The 17,517-nt window shown below is 45.1% G+C and overlaps 1 long non-coding RNA gene across 2 annotated transcripts in view; it reads right to left on the bottom strand.

Moving 5' to 3' along the window:
- Window positions 1-39: 39 nt before the first annotated feature.
- LOC144805597 (uncharacterized) overlaps window positions 40-17,517 on the bottom strand; it is a 62,577-nt gene continuing 45,099 nt past the window's right edge. For both annotated transcript variants that reach the window (XR_013605552.1, XR_013605553.1), the window contains 3 exons: window positions 16,119-16,188; window positions 527-688; window positions 40-431 (listed from right to left, as the gene is read on the bottom strand). This is a non-coding gene — a long non-coding RNA (uncharacterized LOC144805597). The remainder of the gene's footprint in view (window positions 432-526; window positions 689-16,118; window positions 16,189-17,517) is intronic.

Raw genomic sequence — 17,517 nt, 5'->3', positions numbered from 1 at the left:
TTTGTAGTTCTGAAGACGAGGATTTATTTACATTACCTATAGCGCAACTGTGCTCATTTAATCCATTTTCATATTTAACAGTTTTACATATCACTCATTCACATCAGATACTGTTGAGGCGATTTACATAGAATTACAGAACAGTACACAATAAAAAATAAACAATCTGAGATGGTTATGAACACAATAAAGTGGTGAATTTTTAAGGTTTTCGCAAGAGTTTGCAGAGTGGGTCGTGGTTTTCTACCCAGAGTCAGATAGTCTCAAACTTGCGTAACTGGTTAAAAACAGTTGTTGAACAAAGGTGATTTTCCAATCTTTTGGTTGTTAACGTGTCAGCTTCGGAGTCTTCTCTCAGCGTCTTTTCTTTGATGGTATGCAGAAGAAACCTTTTGTTATAACTTTCTTTTTATGCAGTGTGTGCTTCCTCTCTGGAATTACATGATGTTTTAGATGAAGGTTATTCTGTACACAGATATGGCTTTGCTCTGGGTTAATGAAATGCTAAATTAGAGACTTCACTTACAGTATAGTACTTTCCTCAGCTCCCACTTCCTCGCCACACCAAGATTTTGGAAATTGTTTAAACGTAGAATGCTGGATGTCCTTCAGTTTTTCAAAATAATCCTTCTTATGGCACTGACTTCTGGTGCTAAATCTTGCTTTCTTCGTCAGTAATTTCAATCACCTATAGTATTAAAAATAAATAGTTAATACATGAAAATTTCCAAAAATATAATTTACAAGCCAAATCAATGCAGAGTTGCAGAATTTTGAAAATGTTGAGCTGTTTTTCAGACAGAGCAGAGTGTAGAATTGTACCCTGAGAGTACTTGGATGTAGGAGTGAGGATTTATAGAATTTTCGACATTTTATTAAGCTCACAATGGATACATGCACCCTATGGAGTTTTAACTTAGAATCCCAAATGCAGAAATTAAAGTCATATTCACTAGCACCAAACAGATATTTAAAAAAGGATACTATTAATTAATTTTTAATGTAGATTTCTGGGACGGGAATTTCCCCTCCATGGACAGCAGGCGTTTTCCCCTGCCTGAGTTACCACCTACTTGTATCGGGTATCCTGACTTTTGAGTTTTGGCTTCTGCCTCAAGCAAATCTATTGTGTGCTGCGAGGACTATGCCTAGACCTATCCCTCGACTATGGTCCAGAGTATGAATCAAGGGCAATGAAATTAAGGCGTACTTTCATGTGCTCATTTTATTTCACCTGATTATCAGTTGTTAGGTTTTTCTGCACCTGGATGTACCGGGTGCAGAAAAACAGGACACCATTTTTTTCCAGACAGGAAAATTAGACTGAAAAGACGCACAAGACTCTGGGTGCAGCAGAAGCAGCCAAGACTTATGCTGTTTTTTTTACTAACTGGGGGAAACACAAAATTCTTCCCTTTGTTAGACATTTCTTTACCCTTCCCTCCCCTGCTTCACCCATCGCCCCCCCTCAACCAACCACATGCATTTATCTACCACCTGCTTAAAACTAGTGGTAAATAAAAGCAGAAACACACTATGAAATAGTGAATGGCAGGTGGATTGACAAGCAAGCAGAAGAATCTGTTCCTCATGGCAACTCCCCTGTCCATGGCATCAAACTTGTGACTGCACGTTACTGGGGTAAATATATCACAAAGTTAAAAAAAAACAATTACACGAGATTTTTCTGCCACCCCAGTACTATGCAACTTCTAACAAGGGACTATGAGAGGTCTTGGACCGGTCCTGTGACCTGGAGGGTCACACCAAGTGTACCCTTATTTAAGGCAGAGTACTGTCATGGGTTTAACAGCTAGAGCGGTGGTGGCAATGCACCCTGCTGTAAGGATCAATAGCCTGATGTGATCTTTGCATCATGGTCAGTGAAGTGGCGTCCTGCTGACACACCTATGTAATGCTCCATTTCTATGCCTGTGCACAGACTTTGCACTAACATCAAGTGCGTGTTTAGGGTGTTGGTGTGCATAGCATAAAAGCAATGTGAGAGTGCAACAGAGTAAACTGCATCTCCTGCCTGCCAGTTGTGTATACAAGTGGGACCATCTATCCCTTTTTTATACCCGAGTTCAAAGTCCTCTGTTACCAAGGAATAAAGTGCTCTACAAAGTACTTAGGTGCCCGCTGTGCCACCAAGGATGGTGTCAGGCTGACAGTCTATCTAAGTTGAAGGGACATCACCTGCAGGCTGAATTACTTAATGGAGAAGCTGTGTACCTGTCCTGAAGAGCCTAGAAGTCTGCCTAGAAGCCTGCCTGTCTGGTAAGAAAGGGAAGGGAGTTTGACTATCCAGCAGGAGGACAAGGCTGTCCTGGAAGAAGCAAGGTCCGACACATCCTCGTTATCTGTAGGGCGGGCCGGAAAGCCATCCAGCAGGACCAGCTAGTCTGAGTGGCCCCCTCCTCCCCCGCCAAGACTCTCCCAACAGTTCAAGGCAGAAAATAAAACTCTACAACAACGAGATTGTTGAGGCCCAGTTGGACGATTGTGTGCTGCCAACAGCCCGTTCAAGGTTGCATTTGCCAAATTCCTAACACAACAGGGTCTGAATCTACTGGCTTCCTGGAGAGCATGCGTTGGGCTTTTAGCTGCTGAATGTCTGACTACTCTGTGTCAGAGGCCCATGAGGGACTACAACTACTCCAGTGTCGAACACCCTGTCTGAGCTTACGCCTGTGGTCCAGCCGGCCACAGTGTGGGGTCAATTGCTGACGGTCGGGCCTCCAGAGGGGCTGCACTTCCCGACAGGCCAGGTGTGGCTGCTACCTTGGGACTGCTGATCTTCAGGCAAAGGCAAAGAAAAGACAGAGTGGGTGCCCTACTGTATGCAGCCTTACATCCAGGACAAAAGCGCTCCACAAAAGCCTGCTGGTGGGTCACTGCTCTCTCGAGTGTTATGGCGTGCCATTCAAGTGCCGGGAAACAGGAAAGAGACCCAGACAAGACTGACTCATCCTGTGAAAGGGTAAGACGCTTACGACAGAGCATACACGCATTGGGGTGACTGGAGTGACAGAACTGACCCTATACTATATTCATGATACTCCTAAATGCCCCTAGAGGGGAAGAGGGTATCAGAACCGGACGCACCTGTCTGCAGCACATGGTAGTCTGACATGCCTGCACCATCCTTTCACGCAGACTGTCCATAAAGTTGATTTTAGAGCTGCTATGCACATAGCAGGGGGAATCTCAGACCATTCGCTGGTGGAGATGCAACTCGATGGTCCGGTTGTGGAATTCATGCTACCCCCAAGGGTTGATCCGTGATATTTTTAAGACAAGACGTTCAAAGCTCGTATGAGAGATGGAGCAGACTTCTATTTTAAGGAGAACGGGCGGCCTGTTGAATCAGCTTGTGTGCTATAGGATGAATTCAAGGCAGTGATTCGAGGCCACACACAAGCCTTGATTGGGAGAATGCCAAAGGAACGTAAATTGAAGTGCGAGGCTCAGGACAGGGAATATGCTTTCCTGGAGGCACGCCTGGCAAGTGGGGAATCAGTTTCTCTCCCATTACACCATCAACTGAAGCAACACACATTAAGAGCACTAATGGAAAATAGCGTGCACTCATGCGCTGGCTACCCAGCATTGTCTCTATGATGTCGGTGATAAAGCCAATGAGTTGCTTACATGGTTAGAGACAAGACAAAGGACGGAACTGGATCCTTGAGGACACTGACAACAAGGCTCCCGTTAGAATTATATAAAGGCATGATGGATAAAATCAGGGAGTACCTCCAGAGTATGTTTCAGACTGCCTGAAAATAAGGGTGCCTCCCAGAGGACCAAAGAACGTCTGAGGTGGCGGTCATCCCAAAAAGGACGAACCAGCAACTGAGTGTGGGTCTTATCGACTTATCTCCCTGCTTAATTTTGAGACTAAGGTCTTTGAATAGGCCCCGGCGATCTGCCTGCGGACAGTAGCTTCATGCCACACCAGGGAACGCGCTTAAATCTCTGACACCTTAATGGAGTACCACACGCAACAGGGGATTCCTTTGCTGAACCAGTGGCACTGCTGTCAAGCTCTTGAATGCAGCCCCTCTAGAGTGCATGCACGTCAATAACACAGTCACCCGAGTATTTGCCGTCCAACAGGGATGTTCCTTGTCTCCTATGCTCTTCACACGTGCGTAGGTTCGCCAGGACCTCTCATATGGGGTATTCCAGTTGATCAGGACTGGGATGAGAGAATCTCCCTCTACGCTGACGTTTTGCTGTAGGACACGTAATCAGCCTTTTCGAGTGAACAAATCCTACACATTTTTCACATATTTGGAGATTATTACGGATATAAGATCAATTGGAAGAAGTCCTTAATATTCCTGCTGGTGGCAGGGACCCTGCGGCTGGACTCTAGGTGCACAGTTCGGGTGGAACTACAAGGCTTTAAATATTTGGGCGTGTTTATTACAAGAGAGCCACAGGCAGGAACATACTCCCGAAATTAGACCGGCTTCGCTAGGATGCCCTACACTTGCGGGCGCTCCCGCTCTCCTTACTTGGACGAGTGGCCCTATTTAAAGTGATGACCCTCCAGGGTCTCCTGTACATCGTGCAAAAACCGTCCTTTAACATCCCACAAGACATTTTCTTTCAAAAGGAAGACTGAGAACTTCGGCTCCTGTTGTGGGATGGTGGCTATCAAGCTCAATAAGGTGCAGAGGGGAGTTTAAGGAGGACTGGTGGTCCGGAGCATTCGCAAGTATTACTGGGCCACGCAGCTGGTGGCAGTCAACAACTGGGTTTTTGTGGGCCCGTGAGGATCCTGCTTACCGGGTAGATAGTTTGGCCATGGGCAAGAGAGGTTACCCCACCCCGGTGCTGTATCGAAGAAAGTATGAGTGCGCCCTACCTACTCATACCTAAACAGTGGTACGGGTGTGGAAAGAGGCTACCAAGTGTTTAGGCTGAGAAGGTAAGCTGACTGAAATTACTCCACTGTATGATGGTGTTCTCTTAAGTGCAGCGGGAGTATTGCAGGGCTTCAAAAAATGGGGATTGATTTGCTTAGAACGGCCAGGCGATGTGTGGAGGGGACAGGCGCTTGTGTCCTTCACAATCCTACAACAAAGGTATATTAGGTGACTAAAGACAGTTCTGACATTTGCAGGTGGGTCACGCTCTGCAAGGTCACATCTGGGAAGGGGGAAGTTGCCTGATGCATCCCCACTGGAGGACCAGCTGCTAACTAATCCCCTGACTGAAAAAGCAATCTCAACCATCTATTGGAAGTTGATCTACAATTCTCTGGATCCCTTGGGGATGTTTCAGGCGGCCATTCACCAACTTTTGTGTTTTTCAAAAAACAAGCTTCCAAAGCTGGAGTTGCTTTTTAAAAAACAATAACTAATCACCCTCACACCCTTGGAACTTTCTCCCTGATTAATTTTCTCCCAGGAAGTGGGATTCATTTAAAAACAAATTCTCATCACGACTGCCAGGTATTCCCTGGTGGTCCCGAATAAGAGAAAAATACGTCAGACAGCCTGATCTAGAGAGGAAGGGCCGTTTGATGTATTACACAGATGCCACTCAAGTAAGGCTGGACACATGACAATCCAGCTGACTTGCATTAGGTCAGGCAGACCATCCGTTTGTTGGACAGGATACTCCACCACGCTTGTGAAGGAGTACCCTGCTCACCAAACTCATAATCAAGACCTTTATCTTGTCTGTGCTATGCATGTATCTCTAGTTCTGCTTCATTATGTCCATCAGTCTTTGTATTAGCTACCTGTTATTGAGGCTTGTCAGTCAGTCAGTCAGTCAGTTCAACTTTATTCGGATACGACAGTACCCATAAAAACACACAAGACAATACATCCCAATAATGAATGCAAAGGACTAAAATAAAATATACAGGTTTCAGAAAGTGACTTGTGCAAAACTGTACATCATATCAGTATATGTAATTGTTAAAAAAGGAACACATCACAGTTTATGTTAAGCAGTATCAAGGGTCCATCATGGATCTCCGCGCCCTTATTGCGTTTTTTAAGAAAGTGCTAGTGCGAAATATAAGTTCAACATCATCTAATTCTACTATTAATCGATATGCTACCTCCAAAGTAATTGGTCTTCTTTTATTAAAATAGGGACATAAAAACTGTTTAAAATATTTGATATAGTATTTGCAGAAAAATATAAAGTGCATAATAGTTTGCTCACTCCTCCCATCACAAGAACACAAGTTAAAATTCGAAGTTAGGCTGTGGCCAAGTGGGAAGCAAAGTGAGAATCAAACTGTACCAGCTCTTAAACGGAACAGTAAGCTTGTCTTCCAACGGCTCATTGGTAAAGACAAATACATATGAAGCGGATAACTGTACCGTTCAATAGCCATGTAGTTGCGCACAGTTTTTTTCCTGACCTTTACCGTCTCCCGCTCATCCTTATATAGGGAGTACAAGGTGTTCTGCATTTCCTTTTTTGCAGATTTTTTGAGGCTTGTGTGTTTAGTACAGTTTAATCTTACGGTGTGTGTGTGGGTTTATTTGAACCCTGCGATTTAATATGCCCTTGTGGTTTATGCAGTGTTATCACACCCTTGTAATTATAAAAAGTATGTTACAGGCTGCCAGGTGTCTCTTGCCCGTGACTTCTGAAGAAGTAATGGTGCACAGTTAACAGAAGCAACATTGCAAAGTGTCAAGAGCCTGATTTAGAGTTCGCTGGCAGGGTTAGTCAGACACAAACGTGACGGATATCCTGGCCGCCGTATTACAAGCACCACTGCACCACTGAATATAATATATGGGAGCCTCATTTCTTTCTTTTGTACTTTCTATTTCTCTTGTTTTTATTATCTTTACTAGCTGTACCCGGCCTCGCGTTGCTGTGGCTCAGTCTGGTTAAAGGGAAAAGAAAGAAAAGAGTAAGCACATGTTTCTAATATGTTTAATTTCACAATGCTTGTGGGTATACAATATTTTTGTTGTTCCATTGTCTGTGCAGATGTAGAGATTCTCTGGTTTGCTGAATCTAGAACACGCAACATATAATTGTCCCTGAGAAGCAATCCGTGTCCAGATCTAAACCGCACAATTCTAAAGATTGGCCCTGAGCTTTTTTTTTTAAACAAACTGTATTGAAAACCACAGTTTGTAGTACATGGATCATAGTAAGTACTCATGTTTTTTTGTTTTTGCTGCTTGTTATCCAGTTTTTACCAATATCAATTTGATACATATTTAAATCACATCACATCAGTTAATATAACAGAAACAATCAGTACAGATGGTAGCTTTTGGACGCATCCTTAATATATAACATGTAATAGAACCGCAGGTCGCGGTTGCATCGTGTTCTTTTAAATTATGTTGCAAACTGAACCAACTCCTCCCCCTTCCTCCACCCACTTCACGGTCTGCCATCCTGACACCAACTGTCCATCCTAATACATGTAGACTATTGTCTCTATGCGTACCTTGTAGTTGTTGCGCATCAACCAAATCAATAGTCTGTTCGGGCTTTCGATTAAAAACACGTGCGTATGCGACACGCGCGTTTCCGAATCCAACGTTGTGTATATAACAACATGCGCGTATTCAAATCCAACATTGTGTCAAAATTTTAAAGCAATCAGTGAAGAACTTTTGGAGATTTAAGATTTTGAACAAACGAACACTTTACATTTTTATTTATATAGATAGATTTTACTTTTTTTGTCCTCTTTCTTATTTCTTTTTCTGTTTCTCTCTATTCCTGGCTTAGCTTTCATTCATTTCTTAATTTAAGAATGCTTAGCATCCTAAAATCCTTAAAAACACGCACATATTCGACACGTGCATATTCGAATCCAACATTATGTATATAAAAGCACACATGTTTTAGAATCCAACATTGTGTCAAAATTTCAGAGCAATCGGTGGAGAACTTTCGGAGATTTGAGATTTTGAACAAACGGTTACATTTTTATTTATATAGATAGATTTTACTTTTTTTGTCCTCTTTCTTATTTCTTTTTCTGTTTCTCTCTATTCCTGGCTTAGCTTTCATTCATTTCTTAATTTAAGAATGCTTAGCATCCTAAAGCATTTTATTCATTCAAGCGGCATTTCTTCTTTCCTGTCATGGGGATGACTGCACAGATATCCTTACAAGAAGATCTTTTGAATTCTGCATGAACCTGTTTACTAATGGTCCTAGTTGAAGGTGTCATTTAGAAGTTAAATATATGTTTCTTATGTGAGGTACAGTGGGTATGTGTGAGAATGTGTGTGAGTGAGAGAGTGTGTGTGTGTCTGTGTGTCTATGTTATGTTATGTTATTTGTACTTGTAAAGCGCACTGCTACCCTAGGGTGTCCTGGCGCTGAGTACTGGTGACCTGGGGTGTATCAGCTGTTTAGTGGGAGAAGAATCATGTTTTCAAACCCTTGCGAAAAGAAAAAAGGTTTGGCGCATTTCTGAGATGGAACGGAAGTTCATTCCATGCTTTGGAGGCACAGTGGAGAAAACTTCTGCCTCCCCAGTTAGTTTTCTTAAAGGTGGATGTTTGGACTAATTTGGATCCGGAGGAACGCAGGAACATACCAGGTAAGTTTGGTTTTAAGAAACTCCGGACCAATCCCATTAACCGCCTTAAAGACGACACAAAGTGCCTTAAAGCGTGATCTAAGTGGAACTGGGAGCCAAAGCAGTTTCTTAAGTTCTCCTTTGACCGAAGCAAACCTACGAGTTCCCGTCAGCATTCTTGCTGCCGCGTTCTGGCCCAGTTGCAACTTGTTCATATGTTGTTTCTGAACATTAAGATAGAGGCTGTTGCAATAGTCCAGACGGGACATAAGGAGTGCAGTGACAACCGTCTTTAGGTTGTCTGCCGATAGGAAGAACTTGATTTTTTTGCTGAAGTTACCTGATTCACTTGGTCCCCCATGGTGAGATTCTCATGTGGAGGACAAAGCCACCTTTTCTCACCGGCGTCATGCCTGGATGACTCTGTGGACATACAAAACACCGGGGCTCCAAGCATATTTTGGTCTGGGATATGGCTGGAAAACAAAAGAAGCCTTTTTAAAACATAGGTTGGGGATCCTACCTGCCATTCCATATCTACCACCGTGGCTGAGAACGAACTATGGGACTAGATGCCGGCTGTGCGGAATAGGAGTCGAAGACTTAGAACATTTACAATGCACTTGCTCGAGGCTGAACGAGGAGAGAGCAGCCCTGTTAAAAACAGCCTTTAACGAACTAAGTATCCGCTCACGCAGACAAGCAGTCCTTGCTTGTTTTGATCCTGGTCTTCCACCGCTAAATGGGAAGCTGGTGAAATTTCTGATACTAGCAGAACGGAAACTACCATGCCAGGCAATCGGCTAAAGAGGAAATTTCGGGTGTGACCAGCTGCTATGAACAATTTGCCACTCACGTTTATTGATTTTAGTAATGTTACTTTTTAACTAAAATTTCTTGCTTTTACATTTTCTCTTTTAATTCTACTTGTGGAGATTGTTTTAATGTATTTTTTGTAATGGTTTTAATTAACCTAAACAATAAAGTTACAACACACACTGGTCCCCCATGGTGAGTTTGTTATCCACCATGACTCCCAAATTCTTAGCTTTCCTAGAGAGTGTAGGGCGACCAGTCTGGGGTCTAGACCCCGGTATTATTGCCAGATCAGGTAGATGAACATAAGTTACTTACCTGTAAAATGTGGTTCTCCAGCCTTGGTATCTTTGATAGATTCACATGCTTGAATCATTCCCAGTCGTCGAAGTGTGAGTCTCACGGTACATAGAATAGCAATATAGCAATAGCATAGCGGAATGCATAGCTGAAAGAGCAATAGGAAGTATTTTAACATAGAAGTTAATAGGAAAAAACTTGTCACTTTAATAACTTGTCCAAGTCATTAGATATGGTCCAGACTCCAGCCAATCAGGTGACAGTACCTTCTGGAACTTTCTCCTCAGAGGCTCAGGCTCTCAGATTTTCAAGCACAAGTGTAGCATAAGAGCCAAGGAGAAGAGGGGAGCCTCTGAGGGGAGGTGGGTGGGTCGCATGTGAATCTATGAAAGATATCAATACTGGAGAAGCACAGTTTTCAGGTAAGTAACTTATGTTCTTCTCCAGTATTGGGGTATCTTGCATAGAGTCACATGCTTGAATCAGAGTAGATAGCAGTAATTCGAGAACTGTGCATGGTAAACCATAAGTAAATCGTAAACAGAGTACGAGAGAATACATATATGTATATTACAGTATAGCAGTAACATGGGCACATCTGCAAAAGCAGAAATATATACATATATGCAATGTGTGCAGGAGGAGGTAAAAAACAGAGGCTCACCTTACTTAAAAAGATTACGTAGCACCGCTTGCCCCACAGCTGTGTCAGCATTGTTGGCAGCTTCCAGACAGTAGTGCTTGGTCGCAGCTCTGCAAATCTGATGAAGCAGAGCAGAGCACTAGAGCAGTAGAAGAGGAGACTGCTCTAGTAGAGTGCGCTTTAATCGTTACATGAAGTGTCTTGCCTGCTTGCTGATGGCAAAAGGAAATTGCACTAGATATCCAACATGCAATAGTCTGTTTAGCAACTGGAGGTTCTTTACGCATCCTACTTCGACTATAAAGAGCTGATCAGTTTTCTGGATACTGGTCGTTCTTTGCAAATATAATTTCAACCATCTCATCTAGAGAATGTTAAGTCTTTTCCGCTGGCGACTGTGGATTAGGGAGAAAAGTCTTTAAGATGACAGGCTCATTCAGGTGGAAATCAGATGGAATTTTAGGAATAAAGGCCGGATTAGTGCGGAGCACCACAGGGTATTTGGTGAATTGAAGAAAAGGTGGTTTGATAGTAAAAGCTTGTATCTCGCTGACTCGAAGTAAGAGCTAAAAGCAGCAATGTCTTCCAGGAGACAAATTTGTCAGTCAAATACTTTTATTTCGGTTAGAAACCATAAAAAGGCATATTACATACAGTGCTATTTATACATGGTTGTAAAAACTTTAAAAAGCATCATAGAATCACCATACAGTACAAGAATAAAAATCTCGAAAATGCTATAACAAGTCCCATAAGTGCTGTATCAAGTTGCAGTATCAAAAGGGGGGCCTCCCCATTTTTTTGCAGACTTTTTCTGGGTAAAGCGGCACAGGTCACCTCAGGAGAGGACCATAAGTCCTCCCTACCTAATGCCTTGGAGAGGCACCGAATGTGCCTTAGCCAGGATATTTTCCCCGCGCCCCTACTAGCTAACAGGTCCCGTAGGTCCTCCCTATAGCTCTCCAATTCAGGGGTGGCCCAGAGTCGTCTCCAGAATAACAGTGGACGATTCAAGACGACGTCCTGTATACGAACCAAACCCAGGTCCAACTTTAGAGGTATGAGGGGTAACCTCAGGATACGCCTCATAAAACTGTTCTCAGTAATGGAGAGGGGCACCGCACTTAGGTGTCCCCACAAGTCCGCACCATAAAGTGCGCCCCCTCTCGCCTGAGCTCTGTATACTTCAACGGGGGGTCCCACCTGTTTAAGAGGAGATTCATTAAAAACTTTTAAAATGCCACCCGTTGATTGGGCAAGCCTCAGGTTGACTTTAGCAATCTGCGGCCCCCAATCCATCCTATCAGTTAAGGTGACCCCCAGGTACTCAAAGATCGACACACGATCCAGAGCCAGGCCATCCAAATGCGGATGAGGTCAATTGGGGCGTTTCAGATTAAATACCATGTACTTGGTTTTGGTGAAATTGATTTCCAGGTTCCTCTCCTTGCAGAACCTGGCAAAGGCCTCCAATGTGCGCTGAATGCCCCCGATGATTTCGACAATAGAAGGGTATCATCTGCGAACATTAGTGCCGGTATTTTCCGTCCCGCTAGTATTGGTGAGTCTAGATTTTTTGCTCCCAAGAGAAAGGCGATCAAACCGTTGAGGAATAGGGAGAATAGCGTGGGTGCTAGGACGCACCCCTGCCTTACTCCGCGTTCCACCGGAAATGAGGTTGAAAGAGCGCCTTCCCTTCCGTACCTCACCCTAGCTTAAGTGCCCTTGTGCATCCGTTTGAAGAGGTCACACAGATAGGCCGGCACTCCCATGTCCCTCTGGACCAGGTCAAATGCGGATCGGAGGTCCACGAATATTAAATACAGGCTACCCGCTCCCAAAGTGACCGTCCTCCAGTACACAAGTTGTAGCCTGAACAGCTGGTCGGTTGTAGAAACCCCTGCCCGAAACCCCGCCTGAAGGGAGGTTAGGATGTGGTTGTCGTCCATCCAACACTGCAACCTGGTTAGGAGGACTCGGGCGAAGAGTTTCTGGAGGACGTCAATCAGGCTTATGGGGCGGTAGTTGGCCCGGTCCAGGGGAGAAGCCTTCTTATGGATGGGTATGACTACAGCTCCCAACCAGCTCGAGGGGATAACCAAATCCTGCATGATGGCATTGAAGAAGGTACAGATATAAGGTGCCCACACCCCTTGTTAAGACCGATAAAGGTCCCCAGGGATCCTATCAAGGCCAGGTGCCTTACCCGGAATCAAACTCCTTATGGCCGCCTTGACTTTCAAGATCGTGCAGGGATAGCGGTCTGAGGCACCTCCCTCAACGCAGGTTGGGTCAGACAGACTATCTACTTCCGATGATTCCACTAGGGGACGCTCAGGGTCGAGGGAATAGAGGGGCTTGAAATGTGCAAGCCAAACCTCTTCACACAGGTTGGAAACAACTGCATGCGTCCCCGTGGCCGGCCCTCCCCGAACCAGGTTCCAAAAAGCCCTAAAGTCGTGGGCGTCTAGGGCTGCTTTAGTTTTCTCCCATCTGTCGACTTACCACTCCGCTTTGGTGGCTTGGGTCATGCTAGTATAAATTTGACGTGCATTTCTAATCGACAACTGGGTTCCCAATTTCACCTCCTTTATGAGGGTTGCTTTTGCCTCCCTACATTTTTTGTTGTACCAATTCTCACTCTTATAGGGTCTCCCCCTACCGGGCTCGGGAGCTGTAAAGAGGTCAGCTAAGGAGGTGAAGAGCTCATTATGGATGGACTGGATGGCCGGGAGATACGAAAGCCCAGAATTCCCATTCCTCAGGTCACTGACCTCAACTAAGGCCCCTGCTACGTTGTTGTAGATTTCTGCCAACTTATCCGGTGCCTGAGCCACCCTCTCCCACCTGACCCGCCTGCCTCCCCCTGATAAGAGTAGATGCCGATTGGTGGAAGTCCCAGGTGCATCCTGGGTAGTCAGGTTCCCCAGGTGACTGAGTAACTCAGGTGACAGTAAGTTGTGGTCGCTGTCGATTCTTGGCAATACAGCGAACAATTTTAATTGGGCCCAGAATTCCACGTTGGTCAAAATATAATCTATTGTCGTGCTTTTCCCCAGTCGGTTATAAGTGCGTGCGCCTGGTATATCTGGGCCTTAGGGAAAAAGCTATGAGCAAATTATTAATGGCAAGTGCCAACGGCGTCAGACGGTTTACTGGATACGTGGAGCTTTCAGGGATGTGCCACAACTCATCCTCCTTAGAAGTAACTGGGGGAATCCCAGAGAGAGGCTCAAAGTGGCAGTTGAAGTCTGCCCCATGATTTTATGGTGCGTGGGGGGAAAGGAAGAAAGGAGAGCCTCCAAGGCATCCAGAATAGATAGACCTTGTTGTCGGGGAAAGGGAGATGAATTTAAGATCAGCCCTACGAATGGGCTCAAATGGGGACTTCATGAGTTGTGCCAACACAATGTTCAGATGCCAAGGAGGAGCATCTGAAGGCGGGCGTCAAATTGGGGGGAACATCCGAAATAAGCCTTTGAAAAATTGTTGAATAATTCTTGAAGAATAAAGAGAATTGGAGCCATCCTGCCGGAATCTGTAGATTGCGGCCTGAAAAACTTCAGGGTAGAGTGAGCGAGGCCAGATTTTGCTCATTGTAAGAAAAAAGGCAGAAGCTGCTCTGGCATAGAGTGAACAGGGTGAACATTTGAAGCTTTGCACCAAAGACAACCGTTTCCACTTGAGTTTGTAGGTTTTGATAGTGGAGGGTGCTCTAGAGTTAGTGATGACCACCCTGCAGTCGGAGGAATAATCCAATCGGCAAACTCATAGTGTTCAGGCACCAGGCTGCCAATCGCAGAGAAGTTGGATCCAGATGGCAGATCAGGCCGTGGTTCATAGTAAGAAAATTCGAAATTGGGCGCAGCCAAATTGGATTGCACTCCGACAGGAGGAGGAGCTCTGTAAACCAGAACTGGCGAGGCCATCTGGGGGCTATGAGACGAATGCGGCAGGGTTCTTTTGCATTTTCCAAAGTACCCTTGGGACAAAAGGAGTCGGTGGAAAAGCGTAAGTATACATTTTTGACCAGTTCATAAAAAATGCATTCCCGCACGATTCTGGGTGGGGAAGCCAACTTGCATAGAATGTGCATTTGCGCTTCAGGTTGGTCGCAAATAAATCCAGATTGGGGCGTCTGCAAAGCTGAAAGATGCGGTCCAGCGTCGGCTGATGAAGTTCCCACTCGTGGTTTGATGAGACCGACCTGCTCAGGGAGTCCGCTAGAAGGTTGGACACTCCCGGAACTTGGACTGCTGTTAAAGTGATCTGATGTTGAATCACCCTATCCCAAATTTGCTGAGCTTGTAGGGATATCATACACTCCACACTTTCCACCACTGACCTTACGTCATACTTTTCTCTAAGATCACCACTTTTGGGAACACCCTGCTACTTCACTTACTGCCTCTCTTTAATCTCTTTGCTAAACACTCTCACTTTAATTCTTTTTTTTTTCACCTAGCCTGCATAGAACCCATTTCAATTTTAAAATCAGCCAATCCATCTTCCACACAATCTGACCTCTTCATGGGCATGAATGTTAAACACCTTTTTGGATACATTTCGCGGCTGAACCGCACTACTAAATCTCTCCAGCTTAACTAATATCTATTCACTGCTTCAAAACTGCTATTGTATTATCCCTTATCAAAATCTTACTTGTGACGGTTTGTCACATGGCTCAGTTAGGCCCAGGGAGAAATGCTGCAGTTTTAACATGGACACGTTCGACGAAAGTTGGCTTTTCTTTCACATGATGACTTTTGAAGCATTTGCATCTGTGAAAGTGAAGGATTAGTTTCCATGAAACTACTTTGCTTACGAATTCCACTTCGTAAGAACACTATCACTACACCTTGACCAACTCATAAGGTGTGAACATACATTGTGCAGATGGGACGGTTTGTTATTCGTCCATGAGGCGAAGCATCTATCAATAGATCATGAACAAGGGCGGCCTGACTAAGGTCTCAGCCTGGAAACAAGAATGCTTTTTGCTATAAATAAACAAGCATTTCTGGGTTGGGGCAGAGGAGCACTTGCTATCATTGCAAGGTCACTCCCTGCTAAAACCTCAACTCAGCTGCTTGCCAATCACTCTGCGAGGAGGGATGTCCAACCTGTGAGCAAGACGGGTGTCAGGAAGCCCCTGTAGTACACAATGGGCTAGAGGATAAGGAGTGCCATGCCATCTCTTCATATATTTCTCCCCTCCTATATTCACAAGTGGAGAGAGGGGAATCGGCAGGAGGCCCCTTTAAGCCGGTAATGAGGACAGACGTCACACGATACACGATTCAAGAAGGCGGGACGGAGAGCACGTCAGGTTGGTCAGTAGTTGGTCCAGCTACACGCAGCAAGGGAGCGCGAGGTGGAGAAACCAGACGGAGAAGACCTAACAGCCTTCCGAGAGAGAGAACCGGAGCCCAGGGGAGGTCACAGCTTGTCCGCAAACAGAACACCAGAACCCGGCGGAGGAGGAAAAGCCGAAGAAGGAGACCAGACATCAATGAAGGACGCATAGTCACTACGCCACGGGCCCGGAGGGACGTGGCACTTACAGCTACATGGCATCTGAAGGGGTTTTGGAAAGGGGCTGAGTCAGAGAGGGACGGGAGGTGAGGTGGAGGGGTGAAAGGGACCCAGGGAAAAGGAAATAAGTGAGACGGAAAAGAAAGGCAAGAGCAGAAATCATTGGCTACTCTTTTTATTTTTTGTTACTCCAACCTCTACCCCCTCCCTTCACATGAATGCATAGATATTATTTATCCCTCACATCCTCCCTTGTCTAAATCATGAAGCAAAAACACTTACCTGAGTCTTTTCCTTCTGTCCGAGGGACGACGGCGGCCGAGGCTCACCTAAGGGACTGAAGTGAAAGACCCTGTGGAAAAGAAGTATAAAAAAGAGACAATCAATCATTGTGATTTCCTGTAATACTAATAAAAAGTGCATACCAAGAAATTATTCAATGCAGACAGCTCCTTCTTGACCGACTCTTTTAAATACTTGGTGTAGAATGTGGGCATAATTCCATTAGTCCGATAAAATGGAAAGCCTAATACAACAACTAATTTGTGGTCAAGAAAAATTGGAATGGGCCATTGAGAGACAGATGGCGACGGCCCAAGCCGACAGGGAAATGTTCACGGCTTCGCTCACCCAGCAGGTTCAATGCATACATAAGGTTGCTGACGGTCAAACACCCTAAACCATCAGTCAACAGAGCCACCAAGGGGTACATGCAGGGCACCCCAACATATCCCTCTAGAAATATCAACCGGGAGAGGACCCGGATGCCTTCCTTACGAATTTCGAAAGGGCTGCCCAAGCTGTGGATGGCCGGAAGGGAAGTGGGCTTTCTTTTTAGCACCGCTATTGACAGGGGAGGCCCAGGCTGGGTACCAAGTGGCTAACCTCACAGGAAACACTCCTTAAAAGGACATTAAGACTGTCATATTGGACCATTTGGGAATGGATTCCTAAGCATATCGGTCAAGATTCAGAAAGGAATGAGGTAACCCTGGAGATACCCCAAAGACAATATTTTTAAAGTTAAAGGCGACTGCGGATAAATGGTTAAGACCCCAAGAGAACAGCAAGGAACACATATTGGTGGTCATTTATCTGGAGCAGTTTCTTGATGCCTTACCAACACCCACCTAGAGGTGGCTATGTCAACAGCCACATCTCTCTGTGGATCAAGCTGTGGAGATGGCAATGTCCTTTGCTCGGGCCCAACCAAAGACACTAGCTTTTGAACCTGATAGGTCCTCACGGTATGCCACAGGATGCATGCAAAATGAGAAGAAAACCGTCAGGCCACCCTAGGAGCCTCTGAAAGGCAAACCCTCTAGAGGGGATGACGCTCCGTTCCAGGGACCCAAATGCTACGAGTGTGGAAGTGTGGGTATCTAGCCAGGACCTGTCCGCCAAAAAAGTCAACGGAAGAACCGATGGATGTCAGTGGTATACCCAAAACCATCGTATATACAGAAGAAATGGGTTCTGGCTTCTACGTAAGTCTTACACTCAATGGAAAAAATGTGACAGCCTTACTGGATTCGGGTTGTAGGCAGTCCGTCGTACAGAGCACACTGGTGAAAGACTTTCAGATCTGCCCGGAGCAGTGCTTAATTTGTAAAATATTAGGTGCAGGTACTCACATTTTTTTAGGAGGCCACCCCCCCCTGCCCCGCCCTTTCCTCAGTGG

This window comes from Lissotriton helveticus (assembly GCF_964261635.1).
Source record: "Lissotriton helveticus chromosome 1_1 unlocalized genomic scaffold, aLisHel1.1 SUPER_1_unloc_16, whole genome shotgun sequence".
Taxonomy (NCBI): domain Eukaryota; kingdom Metazoa; phylum Chordata; class Amphibia; order Caudata; family Salamandridae; genus Lissotriton; species Lissotriton helveticus.
The sequence above is the reverse complement of the archived record's forward strand: the minus strand, read 5'-3'. Positions and strand labels throughout refer to the sequence as shown.